This window comes from Haliotis asinina, chromosome 3 (genome assembly GCF_037392515.1).
Source record: "Haliotis asinina isolate JCU_RB_2024 chromosome 3, JCU_Hal_asi_v2, whole genome shotgun sequence".
Lineage (NCBI taxonomy): Eukaryota > Metazoa > Mollusca > Gastropoda > Lepetellida > Haliotidae > Haliotis > Haliotis asinina.
The window spans coordinates 33,561,648-33,577,025 of NC_090282.1; the positions used below are offsets into that span (position 1 = coordinate 33,561,648).

A 15,378-nucleotide genomic window follows, 5' to 3' on the forward strand; every position below is an offset into this window, starting at 1 on the left:
TGAACAGACGTTTTCAGGTAGACAGATTTGTTCATACCTCATGTCGCATCCCAGCTGGGATACTCCTGATGTCAGCAACTGAATTGACTGGACCGGTTTGTGTGTTCAATTACCGTCATTTAGCTGGGACAGTGATGTTTGCAGTCTTAGACAGTAAAGGCATGAACCAGTGGATGAACAACAATCTAATTATTCCTTTATTCTTCTTTCTGTAAATGGTACATGTGAGTGTTACATACTCACATGCAAACATACACACACACGCGTGCGTGGATGCATCCATCCATCCATCCATCCATCCATCCATACATACATACATACATACATACATACATACATACATACATACATACATACATACATACATACATACATACATACATACATACATACATACATACATACATACATAGAGAGAGAGATGGTTTTGCTTCATGCGACAACTCGACATGCCGAGGATTCGAAGCTCCGCATAGGTACAACTTGTGAAACCTATTTCCGATGTTACCCACCGTGATGTTGCTGGAATTTAGTTAAGAGCGCCGTAAATACACATTCACTCACTGCAATTACTACAGTAATTTCGGTGTAGTGATATTCACCTGGCAATGGCCAAGTATCCAGTATACAAGACTGCCCATACAAGTCTCTTAACTGGTGGTATTGATGTATTGTTAGATAGATTAGGAGGCATGCAGTTACCCATCTTAAATATACCCTGAATATCTAACAACTTGTGGAGTTGATTAAACATGACTCCAAAAACATTTAAATATCACTAGTCCCTTCATTAAAAGATAAATTACAGTTTTTAAAAATTATTTAGTATATTTGATAAATAGAGTTATGAACTTCTATTGAATCTCAATAGAAACAGTGAAAACATATGTTTACATTGAATATGAAACAGTATCCCTACTATTGCGTTGATATCTCGTTTCGTCTTTGATTATAAACAACAGTCAGTTAGTAAGCATGGTTTTACGCCGCTTTTAGCAGCAATATCCTGGCGGCGGGCACCAGGATTGAGCTTCACACGTTGTACCCATCACACATCAAACTCGGGTTTTCGGCGTGACGAACGAACGCTGTTACGACTGGTATAAACATTAGAATCCCTACACGTAATCGGAAGATACATTTCACAATTACCATGTGTCTGGTCCATCCCTAACTTAACTGTCGAACTCCTGTGTAGGTTATGCAGCAATTAAGACATTGTTGCTCTAAACAGAAGGGTAAGAGAATGCACGCGCTGATGTATTCACATGTATTTGAGTACTGAGGGCAGGTTTGCTGTGTATTGTGTAACTAAGCCTTACTCACTGTTATTTAAGTTTTAAAGTTAAGAGAACAGTGAAAAGGCTCCTTAAATCGATCTCCATTGAAAACATACAGTTACATAAATGTGTCCATACATTTAGTATCTGATGTGTTCCAGATGCTGGTAAATGCAGTTGGGAAGTCAACGCTACTGAACACGATCAGTTGCTGACTACGCCAAATTTCGTGCAGGCAAACGAAAGGTGGTATTGCTGTGTGTACATACAGATATACCACGACAGGAATGGAATATAGATTTCAATATCAAGAAGAAATGCACTTTAAACAAAAGCAGAGCGTTGATTCATCATAACGTATAATTGTACATTATTGTGCATAACACAGGGTAAAGCCGCTTACTTGGCCCAGAACACATAATTCACGAGGAATATAACAATTTCTGCATAGAATATCAGTGGCTGCTGAATGTTTCAGTTGCTGGTGGAGACTACATGCTGTAGAAGAAGGACACCATGTGGTGATGAAGGTCATGAACCCATACAACCTTACATTAGCTGTATACGATGGTATGTTGTTACGGGAAAATGTTTGATTAAATAATTAGTAACTAAAACATTACAAGACACACATACACGTACACCTGATGCACAAAAGAAGAAAAAAATCTCTATGGTCGGATTTTGTTGCTTTTTGGCTATGCATGTTCGAATATCTATTTTCAAGATTTTCCCTAACATTTAATATCACAACGTTTCATATATGTTTCTCCAGGACAGAGCAGCTCCGACCCACTGCTGGCGGAAATATGTGCGAGTGAAAATACGCCTATTTTCAGTAGTGGCAAAACTCTGTACATAGATATGGTGCAGGCTAATACGTTCAGAGTGACAAGGTTAAGTATACTGGTGTATACAGTGAGACGTAAGTACTTTTAATATTTAGCAGGTTTAGTAAAAACAGCAAATGCGTTCGAATGGAGGACTATAGAAAAGTGAAGGTATATCTATCGGTACCTACTGGCAACTATTTATGTTTTGTCTTTTTTCACCAGCTATTCTCATCAGGTTCCTTCTGGAGCCTCACATTTAGCCACTTCTTACAGTACACACCGATGCCCATTCTATTAATCAGTGAATTGTCTGGTCCAGATTGTTTACAGTTGTTGTTTACAGCTCCCCGTATAGCTCTTACCCACTCTTACAATACAGTTTCCCATCACTATGCAAGACTGTATTGACATTTATACATCGGTGAATCATTAGGAGAAGAGAATAAAAACTACGCGTGTCCTCCTTTAATGAGTGACAAGAATCAGGTGATACAGAATACAAAGACATTGTACCAAGTCTCATTTGTCACATTTCCTTTAAGAATGCGGTGGCCAGCTGACGTCGTTTGGGACATATACCGAACTGACATCTCCTGGATACCCTCTAGACTATTACAGGTATGGCACATGGACAAACCTGAAATCAAGCTGTCTGTTGTGAAGACACATATGCTTCATGCTTTAGTAACGACTTTGTTTTCGAAAACGGCATGTAATCATTGCATCGCTGTGTGATTCATAGGAGCATGAATATATTTTATGTTAATATTTGTGTAGCGCAAATATCCAGGTCAGCTGCTAAATAGGCGTTTGTTTTTTCTCTCGGTAACTGCATGCCCATCTCGACACATCGTATTATCGTACACAGCCACTGCACGCACCGAGTTAACAGGGCTTTCCCGTCTTTACAAGGTACCCATTTACAGCTGTGTAGACTGGAACACACAGTCAAAGTACCTTTCTCAGGTTTACTGCACGTTGATATACCCACAACTAGGTGTTTGCATATATTCATGCGATCACCATCTGGTCATTTCCCAATGGATTCGTGGGTTCTATTAAATACACAGGGATATGTACTGTACACAAGGGGGCGTGACAACACTAAAACTGTTTGCGCACAAAACTGAATGTATGAATATTCAGCTTTATGATGACTGGCGTGTTTCTTCAGACTACATGTATTCTTTTTTTGTCTGTATGACTATACGTACAACAAATAGTAGGTTTTTACATAATTTCGAATCTAATCATGAAAGTTATTTTCTTCGAGTTGTTGGGTATAGATTATATGAGAGGCATAGGAGCACATTCGTAGGTATTCATCAAGCATTCTCATGTGGTCAAACTCATTCATTTTAGGGAAAGTAATGTTTCTCTATTATTTATACAAGGAACCTCTACTGCTCATGGGTCATCAATACAGAATCTGAGAGTGAAACAGTGATACTAAAGCTGACAGATGTTGACATGGACCAGAGTGATATGTGTAAGCACGGAGCAATTACAATATACAACTCGAATTCTTCTGATGGTAAGTTACGCTCTTTTCTGATGTGAGTGAATGAGAAGGTTCGATGTATTTTACAAGGACTGTTGAACTATCACTTTTAGGAAAACTGGATTTACAAACTATACAACAAGGGCTACAAAATATTGTTTTAAGACCGACTCCCGATTCGAATTTATTCACAATACAGTACACAATGACCGTTATGATGTAATGCACAGGTCGAAAACCTAAATGTTTTGTCGTAAGAGAGATGTGATTAGTTTTCTCTACAGTGGGATATTTCACAAAGTATAATTAAAAACAAAATTGATACAATATCAAACATAACATTTTTTCCACCAACATGTAAGATCATGCTCATGTCACAAGTGAATACATACACAAGGTCAAATGAATCAAGAGTATGGTAACTACAAACTGGGAACGACAAGTCTCTGTGAAACAACTCCTTTACTTCTTTACCACAGCGACGTATTGGTATGTTAAAATTATAATGAAGCAAGGGCGTTAACAAGCTGACATGTTCCTTGAAATCAGTTTTGGGCTGGTTATCTTCTGTCTGTTTGATATATAATTTTATATTCTTTGACACACTTACATTTTTACGTGACAGAGAGCCTTCTTCTTGGACGCTTCTGCAAAACGGGAGTTGGAAGTATTGTCCAGAGTTCCAGGAACACGCTGAAAATAGAATTCAATACAAAAGCGTCTTCTCCTCTAACGTACAGAGGATTCAAGCTTCAGTTTTACTCCGTCCCAGGTACTATTTCATTGCTGCAAACCGTTGTCCAAATTTTCCAAAAGAAAATGTGTTCTTACTTTCTCATTTTTCTTTGAACATTTTGTATTATTCCAGAAAAACGTTGCAACTTTACAACCGAGCTTGCGGAAAATACGTCCATCTTTATATACTCCCCTGGATATCCGAATCCGTATTACAAGTAAGTGCTATGATTCTCTAAAAATTGACGGAAATTAAGGTTAGGAAATTAGCGTGTATCATAGGTCTTGCACGGATGTGTTTCGACATGTCACTGTTTTGTAATACTCCAATGCAACACGGCGTTATTATGATGTCTACCATAACGAAGTGTAATGATTCGTGAGTTTGCAAATATCAGCATTTACAAACGAGGTTTCTGTAATAATCATCTGTCTTGACAGGGTCCAATGAATGCAGTCTGTGATTGTTTGTTATCATGTCCCAGCAGTATTGATCAGAGTGATATTACGTCGTGAATATTTCAGTGATCTCGATTGTGTTTGGGACTAGTGGACACCAAATGAAATGGACATTGTTCTCGAAGTTGTTGACTCCGAACTTGAGGGTTCACCTCCTTCCTGCAGTGAAGATGCAGTAACAGTGTGGAGACAGTACAGTGGGTGGTTTTCAAAGTTGCTCATCCAAAGGATTGTTTGAGTTCAGATACCTTTGCGCTATTGCGTCTTGGAGTAGCTTGTAAAGTATGTCCATGTATGGCATGTATAGTCTGTTGAGAGACACAATTCTATAAAGTGAATGAAGGATTGTAAGTTTATTTCCAAGTGGCTAGAAATTTCAGTGTACACGATAACGCATGAATCAATTGTGGAAATAATATAATAATAAAAAATAACAATGTTCAGTATATTTACAAAACATACATTAACATCTATGTATCAATATCCAGTACTTTAACATTACAAATGTTGATAGAGCTGAAATGCATGAGTGCCGACATTACTATCTGTGCATTGAAACATTACAGATTATATTATTATCACTGAGGGGTTGAACTTAACATGGTTCAGTTACACTAACTCATGACAAAATTTAGAAAAAGCTGTGTATGATATCGGTGGTAATCACTGCATAGCATACAATGTTTGTATTAGAAGGTTAATATACAGGATTATCTTTATTTTAATATATGCTATGAACTTAAGATTATTTATTGAGTTATTGTCACATGAAATATGCATAAACATTGTCTAAGAGATCTTATTTCATACATATTATGTGCTTAAAATTATGTGCTTAGAATTACTTAGTGAGTTATTGTTCCATTATACATGCAAAAACAAATAAGATGTCTTATTTAGTTGTATGTGTGTGCGTAAAAATTACTTATTGACTTATTGGTACATTAGATATTCATAAACATTATCTAAGATGTCTTATCTAAAACATGTTATGATAAGATTACTTATTGAACACACACACATATATATATATACATAAATTAAATATTGCACTGACATCTTTCACAACTCAAACTCAAAATCACTATCCAAATTGAAATACTTAATATTGTTTCGACTTGGATTTGGCTATATGTGGTAGTCACAAACAATATTTAGTAAAGAATCCTTCATTACGGAAGTTATTATAAGAGTAAAATCTTCGTTTGAACAGGACTGGCACTACTCGGTATTCAACAGCTCTAAAACAAGAAATTATACTATTTTTTTAAAGGTACATTTGGAGTTATATCTCAAACGATTACCAATTGCAAAATTCCGCGTGGCCATGGCACAATTCCGCTGCAGTTCCCATGGACTTAAAATAGAAACAGGTAGATATGTGATGAAAGGGTGTGCACTGTCTGTAATGAAGGATACTACGAAGATGAGTACCGTTTTTTGATGGCTTGTGTACGGTATAAAATATTGCGTGAGAGGTATTTACCTACTGAATTTATATCATTAATTCATAAATTTAACATGCTTTTGGGATCAGAGGATGTTAATATCGTTAAAGAGCTGAGCATGTATATCGATCATGCAAAATGTCTCAGAATAACCTGCTGATTAACTATTAACCCTCTCTCTATATTCATTATCGGTATGTATGGGTGTCTGTGTATTTATGTATATGTATGTGTATGGATGTGTATGTGTGTATATATATGTATATGTATGCGTAATGCCGTATACAATATACAATATATGCTGACTGACCACATGTATATGTGAACATGGACCGGAGGCATACATTCGTCTTGAATGAAGAAGATACCTACACTACTCAGAATCAGAAGGACAAAACGTATTGATGTGTTGGTTTATGTTGCAATAGAAAAAGTTGAGACGTTTTGTGGTACCTCCACACCAAACTTTACCATTCCTGATGGGCTGAAAGTGATGTTTACAACGAGCACCGCTGTTGGAAAGAAAGGATTCCGGATGAAACTAAATGCAGTTAAACCAAACAGTAAGTATAGAAACAAAAAGGCGATATTTAAAAAAAGAAACTACATGTGTTTAATCCCTCGAAACCATGTCTTAAAACATTCTAAATGACCACCGGAGTTGCAACATATATACTGTATAGTTAGTGCTAACCTATCCTTTTTTATATGGCATTTTCATCGCTGAAAATCCGAAATATAACAATACAGAAGCAATATCGAATTTAAGGTAAATAGAAATTTATATAATAATATCTGTGTGTCCAGTTACACCGAGTTGTGGACCTCAAAACCTCACTGCTGTTCAGTCAGATCGATACCTAGTCTCGCCTGGATACCCAATGGCGTTTGAAAGGTAAGATTGACAAATTATTTACAAAATCAAAGATCACTCCTAGTTATACTGAATGTACAGTAACCATATCCTGGCGCAATCTGTGCAAACGTAAGAAATCCCCAACGACAAGGCATGCCTGAATGCGATTCCTGGTGAAAACACCAAGACTTGAATATTACCCCCAGGAAACACACACTTTGATGACGTCATTTTGTGACATTATTTCACAATGTTATAGTATCGACAATATGTTTTACTAGGCCTTTCATCGTTTCTGATGCGATGCGACTTGAAGTGTATCTTTTCGCAAAATCGTAAGAACATTGTCAAGTATGACGTCGAATTATTCGCACATTCTGCAGAAATCAAGACCTGCATTATTTTTAACTCTCATATTATGCTTTGTGATTATCATACATATATTGAAGTCACAGTAGCGCAATTTTAATTCTTCCTAACAACGTTAATATCACGTCACTGCACCGTTTCGTTACAATGTTGTAATGACGTAAATGGTAAGCCATTGAAACCGTTGTACGTTGTGACAACATTGTTCCAATGTGACATTGTATCCTAGGACGTTTTGTGTTGTAGGCGTCTACACGTAGATTGCCTGTGGACCTTGACATCATCCGATCCTGACATGATGGTCCATATAGAGGTCTTAGACTCCCAGATGGATGGGTACAGGGACTGTGATTCAAGCGACAAGGTCTATGTGTATGATGGTAAATACTTAATTCATTATAAGTCTTTAATTCTTGCCCTACACGATCCTGGGATATATATATCAGGTATAACTGATCTTTGTATATACGATGATTATACCTGTATTCCTGACAACCTGTAATCACGATTGTACAATCACAAGACAATTACCACAGAGAACATTGAACAAGACTTGTCTCACTACCTTTTATTATTCCTGTCCCCAAATCATTTCTAGTTATGTTTCTATGGTTCCACAACAGTAATGGATATAATTGTGTTTAGTTTGTAATCGCTGTACAACATTCTAGTTATGCATGGAAGCTAAGACACAGGCACTGACATTACCTATTTGAATATTACTAACATCATTTCATTTGAACAAATCTTCCAAAGATCATTTTGTGAGGCGGTGTACTTAGAGTGTTGGGTGTTCGAGTCCACACATAGGTTTAATATGAGAAAACCATGACTTGTGTTCTCCATACTATGCCTGGATGAAAACAACATCCCCTACACTCTTCATAACCTTTTAAATCAAGCATTTTACGAAAATGGCAATAATGTTTACAGGTCCTGACACGACAGCAGAGATTATACAGATATGGTGTGGCAGTATGAAGCCTGTGGTTCAGAGCTCTGGTTCTACTCTCACTGTCAGATTTGTGACAAGTGACCAACGATTACGCAGAGGATTTAAACTGAAGTATACAGAAACACGAGGTATAAATGTGTATGGTTCTCCATATGAAGACTTTTCACGAATATCAAAAATAGAGTTACGACATAAATTATTGTAATAAAACGGTAATTGTAATACTTCCACTAAATTGTACTTACCTTTGGCGAAAATAATAATCAATGAAAATTATAGTAAAAAATCTAGCCTTTTTGTGTGTAACTTTGCCCACTTATATTGACTCATCTGTAAAATATATAGGTGACATAGCGAGCGATTTGTTGCAAAATGAAGGTAAAAGATTTGCAATGTTTTTTTCTTCATGTACCATTGAGATACCATTTGTGGTTTCTGTGATTATACGAATAAGAATAACTTATCGATTCCTGTTACAAACTACTAGTCCAAAATTATTTGTCTAGAACCTTTCTCATGTGGCGGTGAAATGAACGTTACCAACTCCAGTCGACAGTATCTGGTCTCTCCTGGATACCCCGGCAATTACCGTAGGCAAGTTGAATTCACATAAAATCACCTAGAACGGATTTCAGTGAGCACCCCATTACCAAAAATATAATGTGTAAGGGAAAATAATAAAATTTGTTTTAAAGCACAGTCGACATAAAGCAGTGGTACCTAGTGGAAACTAAGCGAGCTGTTAAGAGTTCAGATATTATCATATCGATCATCGATCAATAACAAGTGACGACTAACGGATTCAGAAGCCCCCCCCCCCACACACACACACACGCACACATCCACACCCACACCCACACTCACACCCACACCCACACCCACCCACACCCACACCCACACCCACACCCACACCCACACCCACACCCACACCCACACCCACACCCACCTTTTTCCTTCTCGATTCGAATCCACGTTGCTTTGATCGATGATCATGTTGTCAATCACTGAATTGTTTGAGCAGGTCTTATTAATAGCTGGACTATTCATTCAAAACACAACACAATTGGGAAACGGGATTGGGTGGCGGGGGCTGGAGACTTGGTTGATTCATGTTATGGTATCGCAATCACATAGAGCCCGGGCTCCATTAGTTATAAACTGACTTCATATAGCTGGAAAATATCTGAAATAGCAAACACCGAAAAGAAATAATAATGAGACATCCGTCATTTCCTTGTCATGACGCATTCCAGGAACATGAAGTGCGTGTGGATTTTGAGGAGCCCACAAAACACCAGCATCCACATTAGTGTATGGAAATCTTCCATAGGTGATGGAAATACCTGCACTGATAGTTATGTGAGTGTTCGTAATGGTGAGTGGAACCTCAAAAATCAATTCACGTAGTAATTGTGTACTTCTTACCTATAGTTTCAGAGAACTGTGAATTCTTCATCAGGCACCTTCTTTAGACAGTGGTCAGTGACTTGCTCTATGAATAGAGGTGCCTGATTTGGTTTCACGTAGTTGCTGTAAAGTGATTGTCGTTTTATATGTCTTTTCTTTCGTACATATTACAAAATTGCTCGAATCATGTCATGAATGTATAATTCTTATAACAGACATGTGTTATAAATTTGCCGTGTATATTATTTTTTTGTGTAGGTGCAAACGAGCATTCCAAAGAAACTGGCGTCTTTTGCGGTAGATTGGAGCCAACCTACATAAGTTCCGGGAATGAAATGTCGTTAATTCTCCATACTGGCCCAGGGTCTGTCAAACAGGGATTCCTAATCGATTATATCTCAGGGTCATTTCACGGTACGTCTTCATGTTTTCAGTAACAAATCAGTTAAATGTGTTTTGAAAAGTTCAGTATGTCAGATATATCAGAACAACTGAATTTATTAAATACTTTCCATAATCAGTAGATGTACCTGCTGAATGAAAGATGACTAGTGCAATTTTCAGAGCATTGAAAATGAGATATCAGTGATGATAAAGAATATAATCTTTGCCAGTAATTGTCACGGCTCCATATAACTTACACAGTCCATTATCAAAAACAGTATCTTAAGCAAACACTAATAATGTGATATGACATGGATTTTGAATAATATGACGAAAGTTCCATCAATTTCTCCGTGGAAGATACCCACATGTAAGGACATGAATATGCACTTTTGTAAAAACATAAGCAACAACAACGGGAATACTGTCTGTATGTCTGTAACTACAGACACACCTCAACAAGTGTTGAATATTCGTAGTTTTTTTCAGTTGAATGTTGAATAGCTGTCTCCTCTACAGATCCTTATGATTGTGGCGGACATATACAGTTGAATGCTACAGTAACGTCTCGTAGATTATTCCCGCCGGGAGAGTATTATTTGTAAGTGTTCGACATAGCGTTACGTTTATTTCATAGACGTCATTAATTTGTATTCAAGTTATGGTGCGTATACAAGTTCCAGGTTAAATGTTTTATAGTAAAGTTACTATTTGTTTCGTGAAGCTATCCAATACCTGGATATACATGTACAGTATAGTATTTCTGTTCACCCCTAATGAATTAAAAGAAACTTACTGCACTGTCCTAGTTTTGACCATCAATACTATTGGTAACAGAATTATTGCCTCGATGACTTTCAGTGATATGAAATGTGTCTGGGTAATAGAGACAAACAACCAGAACCTGCAGGTTTCCATTGAAAACGTGGACATCCCATTTTCACCCTCCTGTAGAGAGGAATACCTAGCATTAAATGATGGTGAGTGTGCCTGAGTATGACTCTTTCACTTTGCCACTAAGATTACATCCAAAACTAACGACCTTTTATATACATTTTATGTTTCAAATCAGACTTTACTTGTTACATATACACTACACATATTTTGTGTTTAGGATCTCTATCCCAGCCCAGTTTAATCGGGAAGTTTTGTGGCGATCTACTATTCCCAGAAGATCTCGTTACGTCGGGAAAAGAAATGGTTGTCACGTTTCAAAGCCGGAAGCCAAATAATCTCCCGAGCGATTTCAGTGTATTAGTTGTGGCCGGCGATTTTGATGGTAGGCAAACCTCCTATTTATAAGATAAAGTGTTAACGTGATGTTCTTCAGTGAGATATAGTTATGGTAAAATGATAATCAGGAATAATTATAGCTTTATTAACGAAGAGAAGCAATGTGCAATATTTATGATATCTCTCAAATATAGACTTCAACAAACAGTGAAATGGCAATGTAATGTATTCGATAAAATTTTTCGATAAAATGATGACTTAGGTTACTTTTCTGAAACCGAACATAAAGCACAAAATTACGTTTATAAAGCAATAATTTTGCCTGTTTCAGCCTGCTCATTGCAAGAACAGATGGCATGGGACACAATAACATACATAACATCTCCTAACTATCCATTTAACTATCCAAGGTATGTGTACTCCGTGTACAAGTACACTTTAATGGAATTCCATGATCGTTACAATGTTTAACTACCCTGTACGTGGGTGTATCCCGTTTATAAGTAATTTACTTAGGAGATAACCATCATGTGTTGGCCAATGTCCGGGTGTTATCGAGTATTTGAAGCATGGGAATATATTCGGATCCGAAGGCGTCAGACGGAGGTTTCAAATGAAATATTCCCGTGTTTCAAACGCTCAACAACACCCGGAAAATGGCCGTCACGTTATGCTTTTCGACACTGTAAACAAAAATGTAAACCAAAGGGTTTTACTGTGCACGTGTTTACATCGAGTACGGGAACAGCAGTGAAATGTCATCAGCTGGCCGTTTCAGCAGGTTCCCATGGTAGCATCTGGAGCTGCTCATTTGTGACGTTCTGACTTTACGTCCCAATATGCTTTGAATGAGGTCACCACTGATGATGACACAACAAAACAATTGTTTGCGAAGTTTCTACGTGTCAATACGCAGCGAACAGTCTTGTAGTTTCCGTGAATGAAATACCATTTATCAGATTACGGAACACGGTACCATTTGGTTTACAATGGAATCACACAAAATGATTATTACGGTTTATGATTATCACATTTCCATCTTTGAGGTCTCGTTATTGCCAATGAAGTAAGTAATAGACTTCACTGAATTGAGAATACTCACTTCTGTAATAATTTATTTGAGGAAATGGTTAAATCTTGCAACATATCTTCCCTTGTAGAAATGTTCACTGTTCATGGAGGTTAGACACTGGTGGCGATGCAGATATAGTGGTCCAGTTGACGGTGATATCATTCAATACCACAGAGGTGTCAACGGCATGCGATTCCAACTACCTTGAAGTATTTGATGGTATCGTATACAAAAAATCGAAATACCAATGTGAATGATATCAACTGACAATACCTAACGTACACGTAAATACAGATATTAATTACTAACCATATTAACTCACTCACCCAGATTTAATGGGATTTGGCCAATTAATGCCAACTGCCATTATACCTAGCTAACTACCCACGTACCCACCTATCCACATACCCACCTACCCACTAATCCACCTACTAGCCCAGCCATCTACCTACCTGCCTATCTACCCACTAACCCACCTACCCACATCTACCCACTTCCCTGCGTACTGACCAAAACATGTATACTTTGAATTATTAAATGACTTCGTACGTTAAGAAGAATATTTTTGAGAATTCAGTTACCTTTTTCTGTGTTAGTTATCGTAGTTATTGTATTTTCATTTCTAAAGAGGTATTTAATGATTAGAATAAGTATCTTTTACTGATAAGCCATGCAGATCCGGGCTAGGTTTGATCTTCATCGACTCATGCGTGTCGTTAAATTTGAATAACAGGAAATGATTGTTAGGTTCGCTGACATGGTTGCCACTTGTCATCGTATCCTAACTGCGTAGATTGATGGTTATGAGTTTTTGTATCAATGGATTGTCTGATCCAGACTCGATTATTTACAAGTCATATATCAAACATTGTTAAGTGAGGTGATGGACAACAAACCAACCAAAATACCCAATCGAGAAGTTATTTTCACCTATGATTTACACTATATATGTCCATTTGAATAACCGTGACGTAACAAGAAGTATGAACTTAACTGATCATTATTATGGTTTCATGTATATATTGATACAGGTATTATGGACTACTTCGTATACAGACCTAGTCTAACACTGTTCCTGATTTGTGAATACACTACAACTGATATATAAATGTGCTTCAGGCTTTGATCCCAGTAGTCAGTCCTTAGCTCGATGGTGTGGTGCAGGACAAGAGCATGATGTCCTATCCAGCAGCGGGAGGTACCTCTTCCTGAAGTTTGATACCAGTTATGACACGCCCAATACAGGCTTCAACGTTTCCATTAAACAGATCTTTAGTCGCCAAGGTATCGTATTTTTACAGTTCTGTGTTTATTAATGCTTTGCTGCTTGAATTGTAGTTTCCAAGTTTGAGTTTATCCCGAAATGAACTCAAGAATATTATGTTTCTATTAAACAAGGATCAAAACCGTCCAGAGGTTTAATGGCCACCATTGTGCTGGCTGATACGCATCGATGAGTATTTATGTTAATGTGATTCGCGTCAACACGAGGACACAAATGAAACAGACATTGGAACAGTATAAACATATACATGAAATCACAAAGCCATCATAGTGCTACGACTGCCGTAGATCCTATACTGTAACGAAGACTTCATCGCCTTAAAGGACCACTGGCGTCTCATTGCATTACATCGTTCTTGAGTTTCAAAGAATAGACAAAAGTATTTACCAAATATACGTTGACTGATTAATCACTGTTACGTTGTTTTCACAAAATATAATGACTAGGTAGATTCAATCACACATTTCGTAAAGTGAATGTGTAGAACTTCCTTTGTTCAAAGGATTAACTGATAATACTGATTGTCCTTTGTTGTCTGGCTCAATGATTTCTGTATGGAACCGTACAGAAAATAGTTGAAACGACTGCTCTTTCAAATGAGTGTTTACACCGAAGTGAAAAAAAAGGAAACTGAAACAAAGTTACCTCACCAGTTGAAATATATATCACGAATCTCAATATCCCGAAACAGACATGCTTTACAATAATTGACAGTTAAGGACATTTGGCATTTGTTTTGGTCAGCTGTGATATATGAGGGGTTATGTTACTTTGTGTGGATTTTGATGAATATTAGGTAGCTGATATTTTTCTTAACGGTCGGAATTTGAGTGCCACACAAACAGACTTGTTGACAAAATATACTTGTTGCACTGCACACGTGTATGATTTAAGAGATGATAACGTCCATTAGCTACGTTACCGTTTGTAAGTTCAAATATTGTAATATACATCAGGTAAAAATATGGGATCACATAAAACCATAAATATTCCTATATTGTTTCCAGGTTTCTTCACGAGCTTCGGCTGGAACCTGGAAAAAATAAAGGAACACTTGTGATCTTTCGTGATTCCTTATTTCTTTCCTTCAGTATATATAACACATCGTTCACATTGTTCTTACAGGCTCCCGCACTGGCCTCATCATTGGAACTGCTGTTGGTGTCAGTGCTGGTGTATTTGTGCTCGTTGCTATCGGCCTTGTTCGGAGGGGGTCATGTTTTCAAAAACACGCATCAATAACTAACAATGGATAAAGTATGAGGGAAAGAGCAATATTCCTGGAATTATGAAATACGGTCAAAGAAATGATTTGAAGAAATTATGTTGAAGTTCATGTTACTACGATCGCCTGCAAATGGTACTTTAAATCATTGATAATCTACATCTATATAGGCTCCCTGTTCAAACAAAACAAATGAATGGAAATACTGGTGTTTTACTAAATTATTCTTTACGATCCCAGTGATAACTGACAGTGTAAAATAGTTATAAAGGCTTTGACTGTTGCTTGTACAAGTCGCAAGAAAATGGCAGACATCTTGCTAAACACGCTGGTATC

General features: G+C 37.2%; 1 pseudogene; it reads left to right on the forward strand.

The window, feature by feature from the left end:
* Window positions 1–421: 421 nt before the first annotated feature.
* Window positions 422–15,073, forward strand: LOC137278835 (cubilin-like; annotated as a pseudogene).
* Window positions 15,074–15,378: the final 305 nt, after the last annotated feature.